The sequence below is a fragment of the Aegilops tauschii genome, chromosome 2 (assembly GCF_002575655.3).
Source record: "Aegilops tauschii subsp. strangulata cultivar AL8/78 chromosome 2, Aet v6.0, whole genome shotgun sequence".
Classification (NCBI taxonomy): domain Eukaryota; kingdom Viridiplantae; phylum Streptophyta; class Magnoliopsida; order Poales; family Poaceae; genus Aegilops; species Aegilops tauschii.
Window position 1 is genome coordinate 38,104,626 of NC_053036.3, and position 21,853 is coordinate 38,126,478.

Here is a 21,853-nt window from a genome sequence, read left to right on the forward strand (position 1 = left end):
CATATAATGAAAGGTGAATAAAACAACAACTTAAAGAGAAAGGAAGTCTCCAAAGGGTGTTAGTATGACTTACACGCCTAGGAAGTCCGGGGCTAATGCCACTCTTAAGTTGGGTGCTTCTTCTGAGAGTAGGAGAAATACTAAAAGTTAAACTGCTAGAAGTATAAAGGCAAAAGGAAAGAAGACTGGAATATCCAGCTCATGTATGAATGTCATACAAGTTTTTGATGTATAGAAGGCTGGTCAAAGATATAGTTCTTGCGAATTATGGTTAAACATGTTAATCACTAATTCTTGGGTATTGTGAGTTCATCACAAAAATGCCCGCTCGATTGCATTCTGTTGCAACTCGATGTAAGAACTACTATGGCCTGAAAGACTAGCTAGAAATGAGGTTAAGGTATACACAGGGAACATAGTAAATGTTACTATACCTTCCATCGGTGTATTGCCGTCTGTATTTATTTTCATAATTCATTTAGAGTTTTACAAACTCTATCCCATTGCATAAGGCATCTTGCAAGAAGGTTGTTCATAAGAGAACTTTTTATGTTCGATGTTATGAATAACACAAGGGCCATACTTTCATTATGAATGAGATGTATGTTATGAATATTGATAATAATACAATACCTCTGGGTTTACTTTCATAATTCATTTTAGAGTTTCATACACTCTAGCCCATTGCACAATGTTTGTTGCAAAAGAGTTGTTCATAAAAACAACAATTGTTGTTAAGTATTATGAATAACATAAGGGCCATACTTCCATCATCGATGGGACGTATGTTATGAATATTGAGGGTAATATGATACATCCATAACACTGACGCTAAATGTCGCAAGACTAAAAGAATACCACACAAGTGTGGCACTACATTTGGTCACATTGGAGAAACCCGCATGGAAAATTCCATTATGATGGATTTTGAAGTCTTTTTGATTTTGAATCATCTGACACTTGCAACTCTCCTCTGAAAAGTGAAGTGACTAAAATACCGTTCACAGGCCATAAGGAACGAACAACAAACTTATTAGTGATCATACATTTGATGTGTGTAGTCCGATAAGTGTTGTTAGTGGTGGATTTATTTATCTTCAGAAATGACTCAAGTAGATATATGGATATTTACTTGATGAGACGTAAGTCTGGATCTTTTGAAATCATTCAAAAGGTTCTCAAAAATGAAGTAGAAGTTATTGTAACAAGAAAATTATGTTTCTGCAATTTGATTGCACAAAGGAATATTTGAGTTACATGTTTAGCGAATGTCTGATGAGTTGTGAAAGGGGTTTCATAAACTTGCACCTCCCGGAACACCACTGCAAGTGGAAAGTCCGTGGAGATGTAATCAAACCATTTATGACATGGTAAGGTCAAAAATGACATAAATAAATTTGCCATTATCCCTTTTAAAGTGATGCTTTAGAGACTACGGTTTTTACACTGAAAAGAGCTTCATCAGGTCTGTTGAAATGAAGCCATGGTATGGTACGCCCAACCATGTTGTATCTTTTCTTAACATTTGGAATATGGGGCTTGTGTAAAAGGTTACAAACCTATTCCAAATCAGACAAGTGCTACTTTGTAGGTTATCCCAAGTCATTGGGTATTCCTCCCTCACTATACCGAGGCAAATAGGTTTGCCACAAAGAACGGTATGCTTTAAAAGAGAATGGTTCTTTCTAAAAGGTGAGTGGGAGAATAGTGCAACTCGACGAGATAAACAGTATCTTCATCAGATTAAAGGAAAGAGACCTTGGAAGAAATTCCAGAGTTTCCTACTGCGACTGATACGGAAGTCTCTACAATAAAATGTATGAACTTCGGTCAAACTTGCAGCTGAACCACGTAGGCAAGGCTCGTGCAAACCTCTCAGGTGCGCAAACGAGATATTATTGTTAGACAACATTATACCTACGATACACAAGGAAGCATTGATGGGCCCTGACTCCGGAATTGGCTAAATGCCAATACAACCCGAGTTAGTTTCCATATAAGTGATTCAAGATTAAAACCTTGATACACCTTTCGGAAGACTTAGAGTCTAACGAATATTTATGGAACTTAAAACTGATACGGATAAAATGTTTTATCCATAAAGCTCGACTTGTTGAAATAACAAGTTCAAGAGTTGACTACGATGAGGTTGTTTTCATCGTAGCGATGCTTAAAGTCGGTTCGGGTTGAACTAGCAATTAATACATATTTCAATCATGAGATATGAAACATGGATGATAAAAGGATTTCCATCTGATGGAAATGAAAGCTAGGACTTGTATATGATACAGTCCAAAGTAATTTGTCGATCCAGAGGATGCTAGTAGGTATGCAAACTTCAGAGTTCCAGCAATGGACAGAAGAGAGCAAAATGGAGTTGGAATCTTCGTGTTTTGATGAAATGGTCAAAGGGGTTTTGACTTCATCAATGGGTAACGAAGATGCTTGTAATTCAAGAAAGTAAGTGGGAGCGTAATAATATTTCTAAAAACCTTATGTGCTTGGCACATTGGTAATTGGAAATAAATTTCTTGACACAAATTAGGACTTCATTTGAAAATAGTTTTTTGATGAAGTGCTTAGGCTAAATAGCCTCAATAATAGGCATGATGATCTATGGAGATAGATTTACCTAATGGGGATAAGCAATGAATACATATTGAAAAGATGCTAAAACCTTTTAGCATTTAAAACGCCAAGGAGTGATTCTTGCCAAAGTCACATGGAAAGAGTTTTTGCAAGACTCGGTGTCCCAAAACACTGATGAGTAAAATACATGATGCAGATTCCACACACTTTTGTGTTTGGATTAATCATGTATTCCATGGTACGTAAAACAACCAGATATGTCCGATACTCCCAAGGTGTTACGAGTATGGATACCAAAGTGATCAAATTACTGATCATGGGACAACAGTGAAAGATGTCACAGAGTACTAGAGTAAGTACTGATGACATGGTTTTCTCGCAAGCAGAGATCATGAAGAGTCCATTGTAAAATGTTACATCGATACAGTCTTCATCTTTTCTCCATGCGATTTTCGATTTAAATTAAGGGTTTTGTGTAACACACAATGTGGTGGCACAGTTAGTTGGAATTTGTTCAAACTAGTTACTGTGGCGAATTCTATAACAAGGGCTAAGTATGTTGATGCTTTAGAAGCGACAAAGAAGATGTTGAATCATATAGTTCATTCATGAACTTAGTATAGTTCCAAGATGGCTTTTGACAATGGGACACTACTGCAGGTAGTTGCTCCATAACTCAGTCTGAGGAATCCAGGTTCGACCTGTGATTCACATACATACAAAGCCAAGTCCACACAAAATATGAATTTTGTGAAAACGTGAAAACGCGAGGACATGCAAAGATACACACGGAACTGAAGTCGTCAGATCCGTTGGACATCAGGCTATACCACAAGCGAAGCATATTTACACCGGTGTGCCACAGGTGTAAAGTGCATTAGCATTAACTAGATTATTGACTCTAGTGCAAGTGGGAGTCTGTAGGAGATATGCCCTAGAGGCAATAATAAATGATATTATTTATCTCCGATTTCATAATTATGTTTATGTTCCATGCTATAACTGCTATGGTTCTCGAGTCTGCAATAACCACGAGGCTCGGAGGAAGACTCATATGCACGTGTGGAATAATAAACGGTAAAATGTATTCCTAGTCTGGCCTCTAAGACTAGCTCAAGTGTTGCATGATGGTTATGTTTTCCTAATCATGGACATGTCTATGTCAGCAACCTTGAGGGCACAATGTTAAGAGAACATTTGTGTTGAATCGACCCGGCATGATGTTATGCTATGAGATTCACTCGTCACAAGTTTATTGGTACATAACACAGAGATGGTTAACGTTTGCATGATTCCTTAGACCATGAGAGTATCGAGTTTCTTCATGCTTGCTTCATGAACTTTGGGGTTTGTTAAACGTCATCCGTAAATGGGTGGCTATTACGGCGGCTTACGGGTTCATGGAAAAGTGTGTCAAGTAACTTGATAGCTCAAGATTGGGATTTGCTCCTCCGACAATGGAGAGATATCTCTGGGCCCTCTCGGTGTTACGATATCCGTCATCGTCTGGCCAGACACTTTGTGATTTGATCACGGGGATGCCGGAACACAATAACGAGAAAAGAGAACAATACCGGTAACGAGGTAGCTAGCATAGTGGACAAGTTGTTGATCCACAGGAATGCCAACATGTCTCACCTCGGGTATTTGTAACATATCGCGAAGCAACAAGAATAGCACACGACAATTGGAGGTTCACTCAAATATTTATTCGTGTGGGTATAGGGGTCAATATGGGTGTCCACGGCTCCGATGTTGATCATTGATCGGAAGGGGTTCCGGGTCATGTCTATACTTTGCCGAACCTATAGGGTCACACGCTTAAGGGTCATCTATCTGCTGAATACTAGACAGGGAGTCTGAGAGAAAATCACCGAAAAAGTTTCGGACACCGAAAAGTTTCGGACAGCGGAATCGTACCGCAGAGAGAGGTCATCGGATAAGTTTCGATGATACCGAAAAGTTGTTTCGGGATACACCATTAAGTCAAATTGGTTTCGGCACATGCCTGATAATTCTTGGAGGATGCCAGAATCATTCTGGAAGCTTTTTGGAATTTTCTGAGATAAAAACCGGAAATGTTCCGGAGCTGCCGGAGCCACTTCAGATGCGTTTCGCAGATGAAAATCACTAAAACCGGAATTGTTTCGGAACGCGTTGAAAATCATTTTAGTGGGTACTGGAAATGTTCTTAGCCCACATAAATATTTTCAGTTCGATCAGACGCTGAAAAATGTCGTCGTGAATAGTGAAAATCAGCTTTATGGTTACTTTATGGAAAGCCACCTTTTGGGGCTTTGCTCCAAAAGATCTTGGGGATGACATGGATGGATAGGAGCCATTTTTTGGGCCCCTCATGGGGGTGTGGCCGGCCACATGGGGTATCCCCCCTTGGGGACCCTCTTGTTCCTTGGTTTCACTCCTAGGTCCTTGTGGAAGGACTTCATTCATGTGCATTTTGGGTTTTTTGTGAAACTACCCTACCCCCTTGGGATTTCCTATAAATAGAGGTGGAGGGGCAGCCCTCCACACTCATCCCTTGCTCTCATACACATGCCATGCATTATCTGGCTTCTTCTCTCCCTCCCACGAAAAGAGTTTCGTAGAGCCGTAATGCTGTCTGGGTTCCGGCAGGAACTAGTTCTGGACGGCGAAGCCCTGCCGGATAGATGACACCGTATGTGTGCAACTTTGTAGAGAGATCGTAGTTTCGGTCTTAGTTCGTGAGTGCCTCCCGAAGGGCTGTCCGTGTGACCGTCCGAGTTTCGAAGGTCCTCCCGAAGGGCTGTCCGAGTGACCGTTCGAGTTTCGAAGGTCCTCCCGAAGGGCTGTACGCGACACCGTCCGGGGGGCTGTTCGACCGCCTCCCGGAGGGCTGTCTGAGGAGCAGATGAGGGTATACATCCTCGCGGTTGGGAGGTTGTAAATCCTAGCTGCGGGGATCTGCACCGTCGATCGTCATCGACTCTACTTCCTGCTGCGCTACGAGTCGGTAACGAAAAAGATCAAACCATGTATGCAGTCTCCATAGTGGTCCTGGGCTGGTGCGTAGGTCGGAAAATTTTTGTTAGCTGTCGCGTTCCCCTTCAACCGGTTTATAAGCCCGTCCCTCTCTGCCTTGTTGAGCTCCTCTCAAAACAAAAATAGATGCCCTTATACAGGGAATTTGACCTAAATTCAGAGTGAATTTCTCTGAAATTCATAGAAATTTATTATGAATTTAGGTTGAATTCTCTCTATAGGCGCATCTATGCTCATTTTTTATGTTAGGGTTGGCGATCTTTACAGACTTTTTGTGTGTTGAATATGCACCATTCAAAATCAGTCTCTGCTTTGAATGGTTCATTTTGAACACACAAAAAGTCTGGAGTTCAAATAAGTTCAAGAAAATGAAATACCTTTGTAACAGATGAGTTTTCGTCCGAAACCCTGATACTTCTAAAGAGATTGTCCATTTTGTTCACGAAGTGCATCCACCTTTTGCCGGGACCCTCTCAACTTTTTAGCACATGCTATGTAGGTGAAATGATGATAACATGCCAACTTTCAACCTTTTCACAGTTCATTTGTAGGGTCTCTGCCTTGTTGAGCTCCTCTCAAAATAAAAATAGATGCCCTTATACAGGGAATTTGACCTAAATTCAGAGTGAATTTCTCTGAAATTCATAGAAATTTATTATGAATTTAGGTTGAATTCTCTCTATAGGCGCATCTATGCTCATTTTTTATGTTAGGGTTGGCGATCTTTACAGACTTTTTGTGTGTTGAATATGCACCATTCAAAATCAGTCTCTGCTTTGAATGGTTCATTTTGAACACACAAAAAGTCTGGAGTTCAAATAAGTTCAAGAAAATGAAATCCCTTTGTAACAGATGAGTTTTCGTCCGAAACCTGATACTTCTAAAGAGATTGTCCATTTTGTTCACGAAGTGCATCCACCTTTTGCCGGGACCCTCTCAACTTTTTAGCACATGCTATGTGGGTGAAATGATGATAACATGCCAACTTTCAACCTTTTCAGAGTTCATTTGTAGGGTTTTTCAATTTCAAGTTCATTTGAAATGCTTTTCAATTTTAGGGTCTTATAGCTCAAAATAATTAGTAAATGCATGAAAAATAACAAATGAAGTCAGAAAGGATTGAAAAATGATGATGTGGCTTTGAATGGTGCATTTTGAACACACAAAAAGTCAGGAGTTCAAATAAGTTTTAAAAAATGAAATCCCTTTGTAACAGACGAGTTTCCGTATGAAATCCTGATACTTTGAAAGAGATTCTCCGTTTTGTACACGAAGTGCACCCAGTTTTTGCCGTAACCCTCTCAACTTTCTTGCACATGCTATGTGGATGAAATGATGATACCATGCCAACTTTCAACCTTTTCAGAGTTCATTTGAAATGCTTTTCAATTTTAGGGTCTTATAGCTCAAAATAATTAGTAAATGCATGAAAAATAACAAATGAAGTCAGAAATGATTGAAAAATGATGATGTGGCTTTGAATGGTGCATTTTGAACACACAAAAAGTCAGGAGTTCAAATAAGTTTTAAAAAAATGAAATCCCTTTGTAACAGACGAGTTTCCGTATGAAATCCTAATACTTTGAAAGAGATTGTCCGTTTTGTACACGAAGTGCATCTAGTTTTTGCCGTAACCCTCTCAACTTTCTTGCACATGCTATGTGGATGAAATGATGATACCATGCCAACTTTCAACCTTTTCAGAGTTCATTTGAAATGCTTTTCAATTTTAGGGTGTTATAGCTCAAAATAATTAGTAAATGCATGAAAATTGGTGCATGAAAATAAAAAATAAAATAAATAAGTAATTATAAACAAAATAATATAAACTTTATTAAAATGTATAAGTAGAAACAAAATAAAATAAACTTTAATAAAATTTATGAAACTAAAATTAACAAAGTATTTTCTGTTCAAAACATTATAAGAAACCTCTAGTATTATTGAAACTAAAATCATATAAAATTGATGCAACTAAAATTTTCGAAGTATTTTCTGTTCAAAATCATTAAAAGCAAAAAGAATTTTCATAAAGAACTTTTTTTGATAGAAACTTTAATAGCAAAAAGAATTATCATAAAGTAAAATAAATAAGTAATTAGAAACAAAATAAAATAAATAAGTTTTTTGTTGTAATTAGAAACAAAACAAAATAAATAAAGCAAAAAAGAAAACAAAAAAAGGCAAAAAATAAAAAATATGCCACCTACTGGGCCACCACGGCCTGAATACAACTAGAAACCCATCGATGGGCCAGGATTCAGGCCCGCAGAAGGCCCAGTAAGCGCATCAGGCATAGCAGTGACAATTAGGCCCGTAAGCCTGCAATGGAGAGGAGCTCGAGAGGGGTGCGACAGTGGGGCTTATAAACCACTGCGCGCCCCTCTCAACTAGCAAGGTGGGACTAAACTTTCGACGCGGGCGCAACAACACAAGGCCTTTGGTCCCGGTTGGTGGCACCAACCGAGACTAAAGGGGTGCATTGGTACCGGTTCGTGGAGCCAACCGGTACCAATGCCACCCCTTTAGTCCCGGTTGGTGCCACCAACCGGGACCAAAGGCCGCCGCTTCCCGCCCTTTGGCCTGCTGAAAAGAGGCCGTTGGTCCCGGTTGGTGGCACCAACCGGGACTAAGGGTGGCGTTGGTCCCGGTTGGTGCGACGAACCGGGACCAAAGCCTTTCCTATATAAGAAACACTTGGCGAAAATTCAGAATTTCATCGCCAGTTGCCCCCGACGACGCCGACCTCCTCGACGCCGCAAGGCTGCCCCCGCCGTCGTCGCCCGTGCCCCCGAGCCCACGCCGAAGCCGTCCGCCGCCCCCGAGCCCACGCCGACGCCGTCCGCCACCCACGCCGTCGCCCTCTGCCGCTCCCGAGCACGCCCGGCCGCGCCCCTGCGCCATGACCCGCCCCCACCGTCGCCGTCGTCGCCGGCCACGCCCCTGCCCCGGCCCGCGCCCCCCACCGTGGCCGTCGCCGACGCCCTCGCCGCCCCCGCCGTCGCCCTCGCCGGCCGCCCCCGATGTGAGCCGCCGCCGCCGCCACGGCTCTGTTCAGTGCTTTTTTTTTCATATAATGTGTATTGCTTTTTTGTTCATTGCATTTTTTCATATATATATATATAATGTATATATGTATGTGGTAGCTATATGATGAATGGATGTGGCTATGTATGTATGAATATAATGTTCATAGCATTGTTTTTTGTTTATATATGTTTTTTTTCATATATTTATTAATTTTTTATTTAGGTTGTTAGTAGATATCGATTTTAGGTTAGTGAATTTTAGGTTAGTGTAGAGGAAAAAGTAAAATTAGTAAGTAGTACTTGATTTTAGAAGTAGTTTATTTTTAGTAAGTACTACTTTATTTTATTTATAGTAAGTGCTTAGTAGTTGAACTAGTTTATTTAATATAACTACTTTATTTTACTATATGTTAAAGTAGTTTGTTTTTAGTAAGTACTACTTTATTTTATTTATAGTAAGTGTTTAGTAGCTAGTTGAACCAGTTGATTTAATAAAACTACTGTATTTTACTATATATAGAAGTAGTTTATTTTTAGCAAGAAAATTAATAAAACTAGTTTATTTTTTTAGTTAAAGCAATTATTCCCGCATCGACGTCGACGATGCCAATCCCGCATCCTCGTCGTCGACTCGGCGGAGGAGGCCGGCTTGATCAGAGGGGCCATGTCCGGGACTGGGCTCCGTCGGGCTGGTTTTGGGAGGTGCTACCTTCCGGGGGGCGTAGGTTGGTGAGGAGCCAGCCCGTCGTTGACCCGATCCTTGTTTGGTGGCGGTCGCGTGGGCCAGTGACGGTGCCGAGGCTTCCGGACACCGCGGAGGTGGTACGTCACCATGTCAGCGAGGAGGACTAGCACGTCCATCGCTACATGGCTGCGTTGGAGGGCAGGTTCGACAATACCTGGCAGGTTCTTCAGGGATCTCATTGGAGCTATGATCATGTGATGGTTCCTTCCCTTTGGGTGTCCACCGTCCGCGCCGATACCCGACGGGCGCTACGGTTCTAGCTGTACTAGCGATATGTATGATAGTATTCGAGGTGTATTAGTGATAATATTCGACGATGTACGGACGCATGGAGATGATATAGTTTTGCTTATAATTGAATGCATCCTAATTTGAATACTACTTTATTTTGTGATTTGATTTTTCTTATTGAATGCTCAAATTGGAAAACTACTCGTACTTTGAATGCTAAAATTGGAGAGCACTATGCAAGGCGTATGCATATGATTAGTTGATAGCTTATAGGGTTTTTGTTTTCGCAGAAATCTAGGAGCCCCCCTCCATCATCCCCGCCGTCGTCCCCGTCACCGACCCCCTCCGACCTCGAGGTGAGACCAGCCACGAACCGGTTTTAGAAAGATAATTAAACGATATTTCGGGTTGACTTTAAGTCTATTGAGTCTCCACCATATATGAGAGGACGAAGAATCCCGACTGTTGTCGTGGGGGTAGCTTCTCCTTCGTTCCCGTGTGCTAGACAATTTGGTGTAATGCACTCGGGAACGAAAGGAAGGAGCTACCATCACCGACGGTCGCAAATGTCTGAGAGGAATCAGTGAGGGAGAGTTCCACCATATATATATATATATATATATATATATATATATATATATATATATATATATATATATATATATATATATATATATATATATATATATATATATATATATATATATATATATATATATGAGAGGACGAAGAATCCCGACTGTTGTCGTGGGGGTTGATTCTCCTTGATTCCCGTGTGCTAGACATTTTGGTGTAATGCACTCGGGGGTGAAAGGAGGAGCGACCATCACCAACGGTCGTATGTATACACCATGTGAGCTGAGAGTTTTCAAGAAAAGACTCGACAAACCGATAGTCAACCAGTGATGAATAATAATGATCTAACTTAGGTTTTTTTAGTACATATATTTAATTATAGACGTTTAATATTTGAATTATGAACATAGGAAATGTCGTACTCGGACGACGAAAGTCTCCCGGGGGAGTGCGACTGGTGGCACGACGACCGAGGTCTGTGCGACAGGCCTCACCTGGACGAAGATCGACGCTTCAGTATTAAGCTGGAGGAGACCTTCGATGTTGAAACGGTATGCAACGACGACAAGTGTTATTTTTTCGTAATTAAGCACGACTTCAACTATTTCAACGTGTACTTTTCATCTTTTACAATTCGACTAGCTTATCCCATGCCATGCAAGACCCTATGTCTTGGAGAGGATGGGTTTTGAAGACCATGAAAGTATGGAAACAAAGAAAATTCACCTAAGGACCCATCATGATATAGATTTTGAAGTAAATCTGTATAATTCTGAGAGCGTAAACCATTTTGGTTGCAAAAATTGGGAAGCATTTTGCAAGATGTATGGTTTTGATAAGGGTATGCTTGTCACCATGGATCTTGGTGATCCTGACATCGAGCAAGACAATATGGACATTTGGGTCCTTGTTGATACGCCTCCAATTCTACCGCTATGTGAGTTTCTCAAACATAGTTATTAGCTAATTTATATTGTTCATTTCAAAATAGTTGACAACTTATTTTCATTGACAGCTTATTTTGATTGTTCAAACAATGTGCGAAACATGGTAGACAGAACCTACTACACCGATGGCTCTGAGTTAACTTATAAGGAGAAAACTCATCTGGTCGGATTTTGTACTAATCTTGAAAATTACAATATCTATTGTAAAACTCCTCCACATTATGGTCAATACGTGCCACTAGTGCACGTGTTGAACTACGGTAATACCCTGGTAAGATTTCTTAGTATTACGACATCCGTGCATCTTTTGCATACTTCTAAAACTAGTACATCATTGCTAACTATGAAGTTATTACTATGTTTTTCAACAGATAATCCCAGAGGATTGTGTGCCTCATTTGATGTATCAGAATGGTAGCCTTGATGTTTTGAACATACAACCAGGTCATCCTACGAATCTCAACTGTCCATACCGGATTTCTAAAAGAAGTGGAGACATGAAAATCAAAGAATGGAAAAAATGTATGGACAGTCGCAAGGAGGTTCTTGGAAGCAAAAGGAAGCGAAGGGCGAAAATTGGAGACAGGATGATCTCCATTCTCCATAATGGAGAGTCGGGGTCTATATTGTTTTATGCTATTTTACCTTAAAGAGGGTATTTAGGTCCTACCTAATACTGATGATCATGTGCTAAGAACAATTAAGTAGGGTTGGTTCGATGACTATGAGGATGATGATCGTATGACTTGTTATTAATAACGAGTAGAAGTTGTAGGACTTGTTATTATGATGATGCATGATGCGGGCATGAAGAGTTATTATATATCAGTGGGTGAAATGAACATGGATTGGAATGAAGTGAAGGCAACAAGCATGTGGTGCATGTCGAAAGTAGTACTAATCCAAACTTGATCAAGTTAGGATCAATATTACTTTCGACATGCACCACATGTTGCCTTCACTTTAATCTAAGCCATGTTTAGGCATAGCAGTAGCGTTGGTAAATCAAGCACGGAAATAAGAGAGGATAGTTCTCTCTGTTAGCTAGCTTACACACCCTAAATTACCCCATAAACCCTCCCCCTTTCAAAAAAAACAAAAACCCCAGCCACTGAAATGCTGACGCGTGGATGCCTTTTGGTCCCGGTTGGTGTCACCAACCGAAACCAAAGGCCCTCCTGCCTGGGCTGGCCGCAGCGGCCACGTGGAGGCCCATCTGTCCCGGTTCATGTAAGAACCGGGACTAAAGGGCTAGGGCATTAGTAACGACCCTTTAGTCCCGGTTCAACAACCGGGACAAAAGGCCCTTACCAACCGGGACAGATGACCCTTTTTCTACTAGTGCGATGATGAATCACTAGCATCAGCACACTCTAACTACCACCAAATACAACACCCGGATTACAAAAGAGGTTCTCCAAGAGCAAACCTTCAAGAAGGAAACAATGCACAAGTGTTGTTGTTGCCCGGTCAAAGATCTTGGGTTTTCACCCTCGAGAAAGTCCAAATTCACCCAAAAACAATGCCTTCAACAAGGCCATTGTCAGGTGCATCCAATAAGGCCAGACCTGTTGGGGATCGTAGCAGAATTTTAAAAATTTCCTACGCATCACAAGATCCATCTATGGAGTATACTAGCAACGAGGGGAAAGGAGTGCATCTACATACCCTTGTAGATCGCGAGCGGAAGCGTTCAAGTGAACGGGGTTGATGGAGTCGTACTCGCCGTGATCCAAATCACCGATGACCGAGTGCCGAACGGACGGCACCTCCGCGTTCAACATACGTACGGAGCAGCGACGTCTCCTCCTTCTTGATCCAGCAAGGGGGAAGGAGAGGTTGATGGAGATCCAGCAGCACGACGGAGTGGTGGTGGATGTAGCGGGGATCTCGGCAGGGCTTCGCCAAGCTTCTGCGAGAGGGAGAGGTGTTGCAGGGGGAGAGGGAGGCGCCAGGGGCTGTGGTGCTGCTGCCCTCCCTCCCTCCCACTATATATAGGCCCCCTGGAGGGGGGGGGGGCGCCGGCCCTGGAACCCATCTACAAGGGGGGGCGGCGGCCAGGGGGGAAACTTGCCCCCCAAGGCAAGTGGGGCGCCCCCCACCCCTAGGGTTTCCAACCCTAGGCGCAGGGGGAGGCCCAAGAGGGGCGCACCATCCCACTAAGGGCTGGTTCCCTTCCCACTTCAGCCCATGGGGCCCTCCGGGATAGGTGGCCCCACACGATGGACCCCCGGGACCCTTCCGGTGGTCCCGGTACAATACCGATAACCCCCGAAACTTTCCCGGTGGCCGAAACTGGACTTCCCATATATAATTCTTCACCTCCGGACCATTCCGGAACTCCTCGTGACGTCCGGGATCTCATCCGGGACTCCGAACAACTTTCGGGTTTCCGCATACTAATATCTCTACAACCCTAGCGTCACCGAACCTTAAGTGTGTAGACCCTACGGGTTCGGGAGACATGCAGACATGACCGAGACGCCTCTCCGGTCAATAACCAACAGCGGGATCTGGATACCCATGTTGGCTCCCACATGTTCCACGATGATCTCATCGGATGAACCACGATGTCGAGGATTCAATCAATCCCGTATTCAATTCCCTTTGTCAATCGGTATGTTACTTGCCCGAGATTCGATCGTCGGTATCCCAATACCTTGTTCAATCTCGTTACCAGCAAGTCTCTTTACTCGTACCGTAATGCATGATCCCGTGGCTAACTCCTTAGTCACATTGAGCTCATTATGATGATGCATTACCGAGTGGGCCCAAAGATACCTCTCCGTCATACGGAGTGACAAATCCCAGTCTCGATCCGTGCCAACCCAACAGATACTTTCGGAGATACCCGTAGTGCACCTTTATAGTCACCCAGTTACGTTGTGACGTTTGGCACACCCAAAGCACTCCTACGGCACCCGGGAGTTGCACGATCTCATGGTCTAAGGAAAAGATACTTGACATTGGAAAAAGCTCTAGCAAACGAACTACACGATCTTTTGTGCTATGCTTAGGATTGGGTCTTGTCCATCACATCATTCTCCTAATGATGTGATCCCGTTATCAATGACATCCAATGTCCATAGTCAGGAAACCATGACTATCTGTTGATCAACGAGCTAGTCAACTAGAGGCTTACTAGGGACACGTTATGGTCTATGTATTCACACATGTATTACGATTTCCGGATAATACAATTATAGCATGAACAATAGACAATTATCATGAACAAAGAAATATAATAATAACCATTTATTATTGCCTCTAGGGCATATTTCCAACAAGACCTTGGGTTTTCACTCTGGGAATTGAGGCACGGTACTCGAGGAGCACCACCAAAAATGTAGTCCTCCAGTGCTGCCGCCCCCGCTTGCCGAGGCCGTTGCTGTAAGTCACCAAACAACTGGCACACAGTCTTCATCGCATCCAATACACCCTTCCACCAAAGCTTCAAGACCTCCAATCATAGCCGCCATGAATTTCTCCACCTCTATCAATGTCGTGGGAATCTTGGCATAGACATGTCCCATGACACCAATAAGAAATCGAAGCTTCACGCGCGCGCCCTCTTGAGGCCGCGTTGGCTGATAATATGAGCGCGCACGACCTGAGTCAATATGTATGGTCACTGTCTCGATGGTATATCTCACAAGTTTAGTACACTCAAAAGGGTGGGAGCGTCTGTCTTATTATGGTCACTTTAACTATATCAAAATGACATAGTTTTTAATGGTAAAATTTCATCTCCTATGCAGGTTATATATAGGTGAGCACATTATCTTCATTCGTGGTATACTATACAATGATTGGCACACTGATCGTTAGTTACGGCGGTCTGTAAGCGTTTGGAGCAGGTGACCACTGACGTTCGACATAGTCTACGAATAGACCATCCACCATCCTCACCTTAAGCATGTTTTTCATCAACTATGATATTGTTCTTGCAGACATTTTTATTTTATTTTGTGTGCTTGAATTCATGTTGATGTGTGCATCCTATTCATGCAGAGGCCTGGTGTATGCTCATCATGCTTTGTATCCCTTTTGTGCTATATAATGAGTTAATAAAAACATCATTTATCAAAACATGATAACAACAGGCAAATTAAGTTGCATCTTGACATTTGCGGTATTCGGAAGTATAATAAATTAGTATCATACATATATGATACTAGTGTATGATATACTATATTCATAGTGCAATAGTGTCATATGTTGGTATGTTAGATGAACTCATTATTACTATGTATGATTCATACTAGCAACTCATTTCTTATGATACCCTCATTTAATTCATGTCATGTTATCAATTGCCTAGTTGCCATTGCATGAGAATGTATCATGCTATGTTACGATGCCCCACCATAGGAGGTCTAATGTCATCTATATATTTTGAAATATAGGTACAAGTTACTCCTCATAGGTCGATCCCAAAAGGTAGCCTAGTTATTAGTTTTATGCAAATTCGACGTGTCTTCCTATATATGGTAGTATTTAATGCGGTAGCTCCACTTTTACTGATCTATTTATGTGAGTTTAATGGGATAATGAGTATTTATTGTAATGCCTCAGTATTGGATTGTGTGAAGAGACTATATTTATGGTAAAAACGATTCATTATCTCTCATTACTAATTATATAGTATACAATAAAATATTTTACACAAACTGTTAGAAACAATGCCACATATGAGCATTGGGAACAAGTAATAAAAATTCATAGCATGCGATTGTACGAGGAGTTCGAGATAATTAGGCAAGACATGGGTATCATGGGGAGAGAGATGCCAACGATCACCGACTAATTAGTCAAGCCAATCTTGGTTTGAATTAAGTACATTGAATAATCTAAACTATTTGAGGTCTTTTCTCGTTGTTTGTATTAATCCTATTGAAAAATAAGCGCATAAATTGTATTTGCATCGGTCTAGAAATAATGCGACGCTGAGGTTTAGTCATTGACTTATACACATGTACTTACACCTCTCACGCTATACCTCGTATGGTCGAATTGTACTAAAAGGGTCATATATACGTCATACACACTCAAATCTGGTGACATAACTGAGGTTGACAAAATATATGCTCGCATCTTCCTACTGGCAGATTCGATTCACCCTTCACATCATTCCAATATTGTATATGGTTTCAAAGGTACGATTCTGCAAGCAAAGTTACACAAATCAGTGGATCTAGTCTCTCCTTGCTGCTTTCAAAAGGCCCGGCTCCCTCGCTCCGAGTGATTAAACTAGTGGCTCTAGGGGCAGTCTAGCTAAGTCTATATGTTAGTCTTATTCTGACTGTGAGTCATTCTTCGCTCAATATATTTCCATAACAATGGAAATTTATCTATATTTCTTGATTTATATGTACTGCCCATTGTTTCAAAATCGGATATTGGGTGTTTATTGCTTGATGGATTAAGATTCTATTTTTTTGTTTGAATGGATCAATTAATAAAACTGAACACATCATGAAGACACCATAAACTTGTGATGTTTATACCACAAATGTGTTTTTTCTTGTTGTGTACAACTTAAATTTACCTTCCTAGAATCTTTCATTTACCCAATCTAGCAAAGTATTTCACACACTCCCGTTGGAAATATCTTTAGTCACCTTAACAACATCATCACACTTGGCATGAGGTCAAGGTTTACCCACCTTTTCGAAAAAATATCTCATATCGTCGGGCATACAATTTCAATATGATATTAGACAAGTATACGTATAATTAATTGAAATAATTATAAGTTGGTTCATACATAAGAGCGGGTGTTTGCACTTAGCATCATATCAGTGTACTGAATTGGCATGTTGGAGTATCCTAACAAGCTCACATATGTTCCATTCAAAAACCAAATTGTCATCTCAAAGTAATGTGAAAATTGACAAATAGTTGTTCAGGAGCACATACACATCAACATACAAAAATGAGGAGAAAAGGTTGCCGGTAACTGGTATCTTGGGGATCACCGACTAACATCGATAGTAGTAAAGTCGAACACATATCGAATCAGATTAATTACTCTTGAAATAAATGAAACGATTTGCGATTTTATCCAATTAGAAAACAAAGGTGTGTGAGTTCTAACTACATCGATAATTACATCACATCATGGTTTCCGTAGCCTTGCTAATTAATATGTATTACTATACTACATACTACATCTTAGTCTCTTATGTTCCACGTACAATCAAGTTCAATAAGAAAAAAAATGACATAACTCATACACACCCAGGTTTGACAATATGTACGTAGTTGAAGTTGACAAAATAGATGCTCGCGTTTTCCTTCCTAGTGGCAGACCCGATCCACCCTTCCCGTTGCTCCAGTCTTATATATATGCTTCCAAGGGTACGATTCTGCAGGTAAGGTAACATGAATTAGTAGATCACTGGTAGAAAAAAGCCCTTTAGTCCCGGTTCGCAAAGGCCTTTAGTCCCGACTATGCAACCGGGACTAAATATGCGCGACTAAAGACCCCCCCTTTAGTCGCGCCTCTTACGAACCGCGACTAAAGGCTTTAGTCCCGGTTCTCGTGGCTAACTGGGACTAAAGGCCCGTCCACGTGGGCGCCAGGGGTCCGTCGGGGCGGAGGACCTTTAGTCCCGGTTCTCGTGGCTAACCGGGACTAAAGGCCTCCTCCGCAGGTTTAGGGTTTTAGCCCCCCTAAACCTGGTTTCTTTTTAATTTGTAGTGTTTTATTTCTTTTATATTTTATTTTGTGTTTTATTTTAATTTTGATGAAGTTTCAGTACACATATTCTACGCTACTATATACATGCATATGAAATTTCAAACAAGAAGAATTGAAGAGGAATATATAATATATATTCAATCTCGGGTGACCATATACAACTTCGAACAAGTTACCATACACAATTAGGATAGATGACCATATACAACTTCGAACAAGTTTCAATCTCGGGTATGCATATAAATTTCTTCGTCCTCGGTATAGTGTTCTCCTTTAGGATTGATGACTTCCCTCATGAAAAATCCTGCTAATTCATCTTGAATTGGTCGGAAGCGAGCTTCTGGACTAAGCCTCCTCCGCAAGTTATCCGTCGCCTTCCGCACGCTATCCGATGCCTTCCGCTCAGAGGTGTGTCTCCGAATGTTCTCACAAACATAGTATCCACATAGATTGGTCCCCGGTGGCTGCTTATCCACATTAACTAACCTTCTAAAATCTAGCTCATGTTTGAATTCACCGACAATTTCTTCTGAGAACCGTCTCCAAACCCTACAGGGCAAAGAAAATTAAATGAACAAGGGAGTTATTAGTTACTTGATATTAGGAAATGAACGAAAGAGACCGATCGATATAGAGCTCAAATGATTGAAAATAATTACTTTTGCAGCATTTTTCTCATGTCGGCCCAACGCTTTGGATCCGAATCCATAGAGTCCATGATTAGAACTCTGGAGGTGTGAAGTTCAATATTTAGCAGAATCCAGTGGAACCTGCGGACACGTTACATGCACAGTCATGCATAACTCATCGATTAGACATACCATGCATGGAGTAAACAAAAGAGAATGGGCACAAGAGAGAAACACTCACCCAAAATGGTAAGGAAATAGAATATGACTTGAGTTGATGCTTTCTAAGAAACTTGTACAAGTCTTTCTCCACGTCTTCGGGGTGATTTTGTAACACATGTCCATTAACGATATGTGGGTCAATGAACCCAACATCATGGATGTTTCTTATTTTGCATTCCCAAATCTTCAATCTGCATAATACCGTACGCAACAATATAGTTAGGACTATATATATATATATATATATATATATATATATATATATATATATATATATATATATATATATATATATATAGTGCAGGCAATGAAGAACGAGATGAGGTAGAAATAAATCACTTACAGAACGTAGCAACTCAGCATAGATTTGTCGAGGTCGCGCAGATTGAACAGCTGGAACAATTCACTCATATGAACTTGTACATAGTACCATTTGGTGTGATGCTCCTCTGTAACATCCGCATAAACATATTCTTTGTCGGCCCATGTTATGAATTGCTTGTACCAACGTAGCAGATTTCGCATTTGTGGTGGTAGACTCTTTTCCCGCGCAGGCTCGACGAGAGGCCCATTCCGCACATATTGTAATGCTATCTCACATACTGGCGCATCCTCAAGGCCTAAGAAGGCACGAAGAGTCAAACCCATCTCGGACGCTTGTTTCATGGCACTCGCTACAGTCAATCCAAGTGCTGCCGCAGCTGCTATGATCTCGGGGTCCTCTTACGGACCGGCTTTCACTATGAGCGGGGGGATCGATTGTTTCTTCTGCATCCCGAGCTGGTCAACTTGTTTCCCGCTTTTTTTACTTTCTTCTTTCTCCTCCTTCAATATTTTTGCTTGCCTACGAAGTTCATGTCCATAGTCGTCAGGCATATTCAGCTCGGCTTGGGACGGTGTCGTCAAAAAATCCTTAGCCCACTTCTTTTGCTTCTCAGTGAATACTTGCTTGGGCTCAGGCTCTTTTATCGCCTTCATATCCGCCTTCCATTTCTCATAATCAGCAGACGTGGCCAATTTGGTTTCAGCTTCACTAAGTTCCCAAGGCCTTGGGAGGAGAGGCTTCAGTGATGACTCCGGTACCCTTGTGGTCTTAGGTACATAAGGGTCCGGGTTAATAGTCCAGGAGCGGGTTTCCTTGCTGTCCGCCTGCTTCTGCTTCTTCGCCGGAGGTGGATTGGGGGGCGTCGTACCCGCCGGAGGAGGATTGGGGGGCGTCGTACCCGCCGGAGGTTGTGGATCGGGGGACGGCGTCGAATGGCGTGAAGGAGGTGTAGGTGAACCACCACGACCACCACCACCGCCACCACCGCCACCACCACCACCATCAGAGGGGGGTGGACTTGCTAGCCTTGGCGCCTCGCCTGGAAACACTATGTACTTCTTTTTCCATAGAATGATCTGGCGCTTGACATCTCCAAGTCTTCTCTCCCCTTCGGGTGTAGGTTTGTCAATCTCCAGGTCCTCAAACCCTTGGATTATGTCTTCCACCGTGACACGAGCATAGCCATATGCAATGGGGTTGTTGTGGTGGAGTGCTCCAGGTGTACAGGGTAAAGCACTGCCGCTAGCTACCTTCGTGGAAACGTTCCCCACGGGATAATGCAGATCACATTCTTTCATCTCCTTTACATCATCCACGGGGTAGTGAGGCTCCGGTGCACGAATCTCGATCATCGGTGCACTAGCACCAGGCGGGGCATCCGTGGAAGCCACGTTGCTTCTCCGCTGCTGGCTTCCGCGATCCGCTTCATGATCTTCACGCGGCCCTGCAGCCGATTTTTCTTTTACTAGTTCATGCACGGTCTGCTTCAACTCATGGAGTTCCGATGCAAACTTCGCCATAAGATCTGCATCCCGGTCCGTCTTTCTCTTACGGCTTCTATAACAGTACGGGTCATTGTCCTGGGAAAACCCTACTTTCCACGGAACTTTGCCTTTGCCTCGTACACGTCCTCCGTGTTCATCATTCCCGAGGGCTGTTGTCAGTGCGTCTTTCTCTCTGTTGAACTTGATCAAGCCCTCTTGAGCTTGGGTCATTGCGTCAATAAGGGCTTGGGTGGGAGCAAACTTTTTCTTCCGGTGAACACACACCCCTGTCTCCGGGTCTAGCGATCCCCCATGCCCGTACCACCAGCTTTTGGCCCTTGGGTCCCATCCCTCTGTACCTAGAGGGATTCCTCGCACCCTCAGGTCCTCCTCCATCTTCTGCCACCTAGGCTCCGAAAGGCGGTATCCTCCTGGCCCCATAATATGATGGAACTTTTTCTTACTCGCATTATCCTTATTTTTTTTCGATATTTCCTTGAAATGCTCCGATTGCTTTTGCATCACAAATTCTGGCCAATCATCTTTCAGTTTCTCATGTTGTCCATTGAAATCCGGAGTCTTGCCCTTGTTGATATAGTCACGGGTTAGATTTTTCTTGAAGTTCCGGAATGCTTCGCCCATCTTCTGAAGAGCGAACTCTTTAACTAGCCTCCTCCTCTCACGTCCACCCGGAACCTCGTTACCGAATTCATCGACTTTGTTGTATTCCGGAGGTAGAATGAAATGTTCCATAAGCTTTCTCCAGCAATCCTTTTTCGTTCTCTTGTCGACAAAACTGAAACCAAGACGTGCCTTCTTTGGCTCCTTCCATTCCTGGACGGTGATCGGGACGTTGTCTCTAACAACGACTCCGCATTGGGTGATAAACTTTGAGGTATGCTGTAGGGGCTTGCCGGTTTCACTGACAAACTCAATGGCATATGTTTCTCCTGTTTTCATCGCCTTGGATTTGCCACGCTTTGTCGTACTCGATCCGGCCGAGGGCTAAAAAAAGAAAGAGAGTCGCGCGCGTTAATACATATGTATTCACATTTCAGTAAGTTTGTATCACGAGAGGCTCAATGTATATATATACCTCGCCGGAGGTGGTTGCTACTTGCAATTCGAGATCGTCGTTTGTTGACGGTTGACCTCCGTCGACAATGTCCGTTCCTTCACCTTCTTGATTATCGCCTTCTTGATCACCGTCAAGGTTCAGAAAAGAAGAGACTACATCCTCTTCTTGCTCATATTCTGAGCCCGGCACATAAGGAATCTCGTTGTTGATGATGCCCATTAAATAACGTTCAGCCTCCGGATCCCTAAGCGGCTCGGCTCTATCGTCCGCCATA

General features: G+C 42.4%; 1 long non-coding RNA gene across 1 annotated transcript; it reads right to left on the bottom strand.

Moving 5' to 3' along the window:
- Positions 1–20,976: 20,976 nt before the first annotated feature.
- LOC141041941 (uncharacterized) lies at positions 20,977–21,853 on the bottom strand. Its single transcript, XR_012203710.1, has 2 exons — positions 21,598–21,853; positions 20,977–21,506 (listed from the first exon to the last, which is right to left on the bottom strand). It is a non-coding gene; the product is annotated as an uncharacterized lncRNA (long non-coding RNA).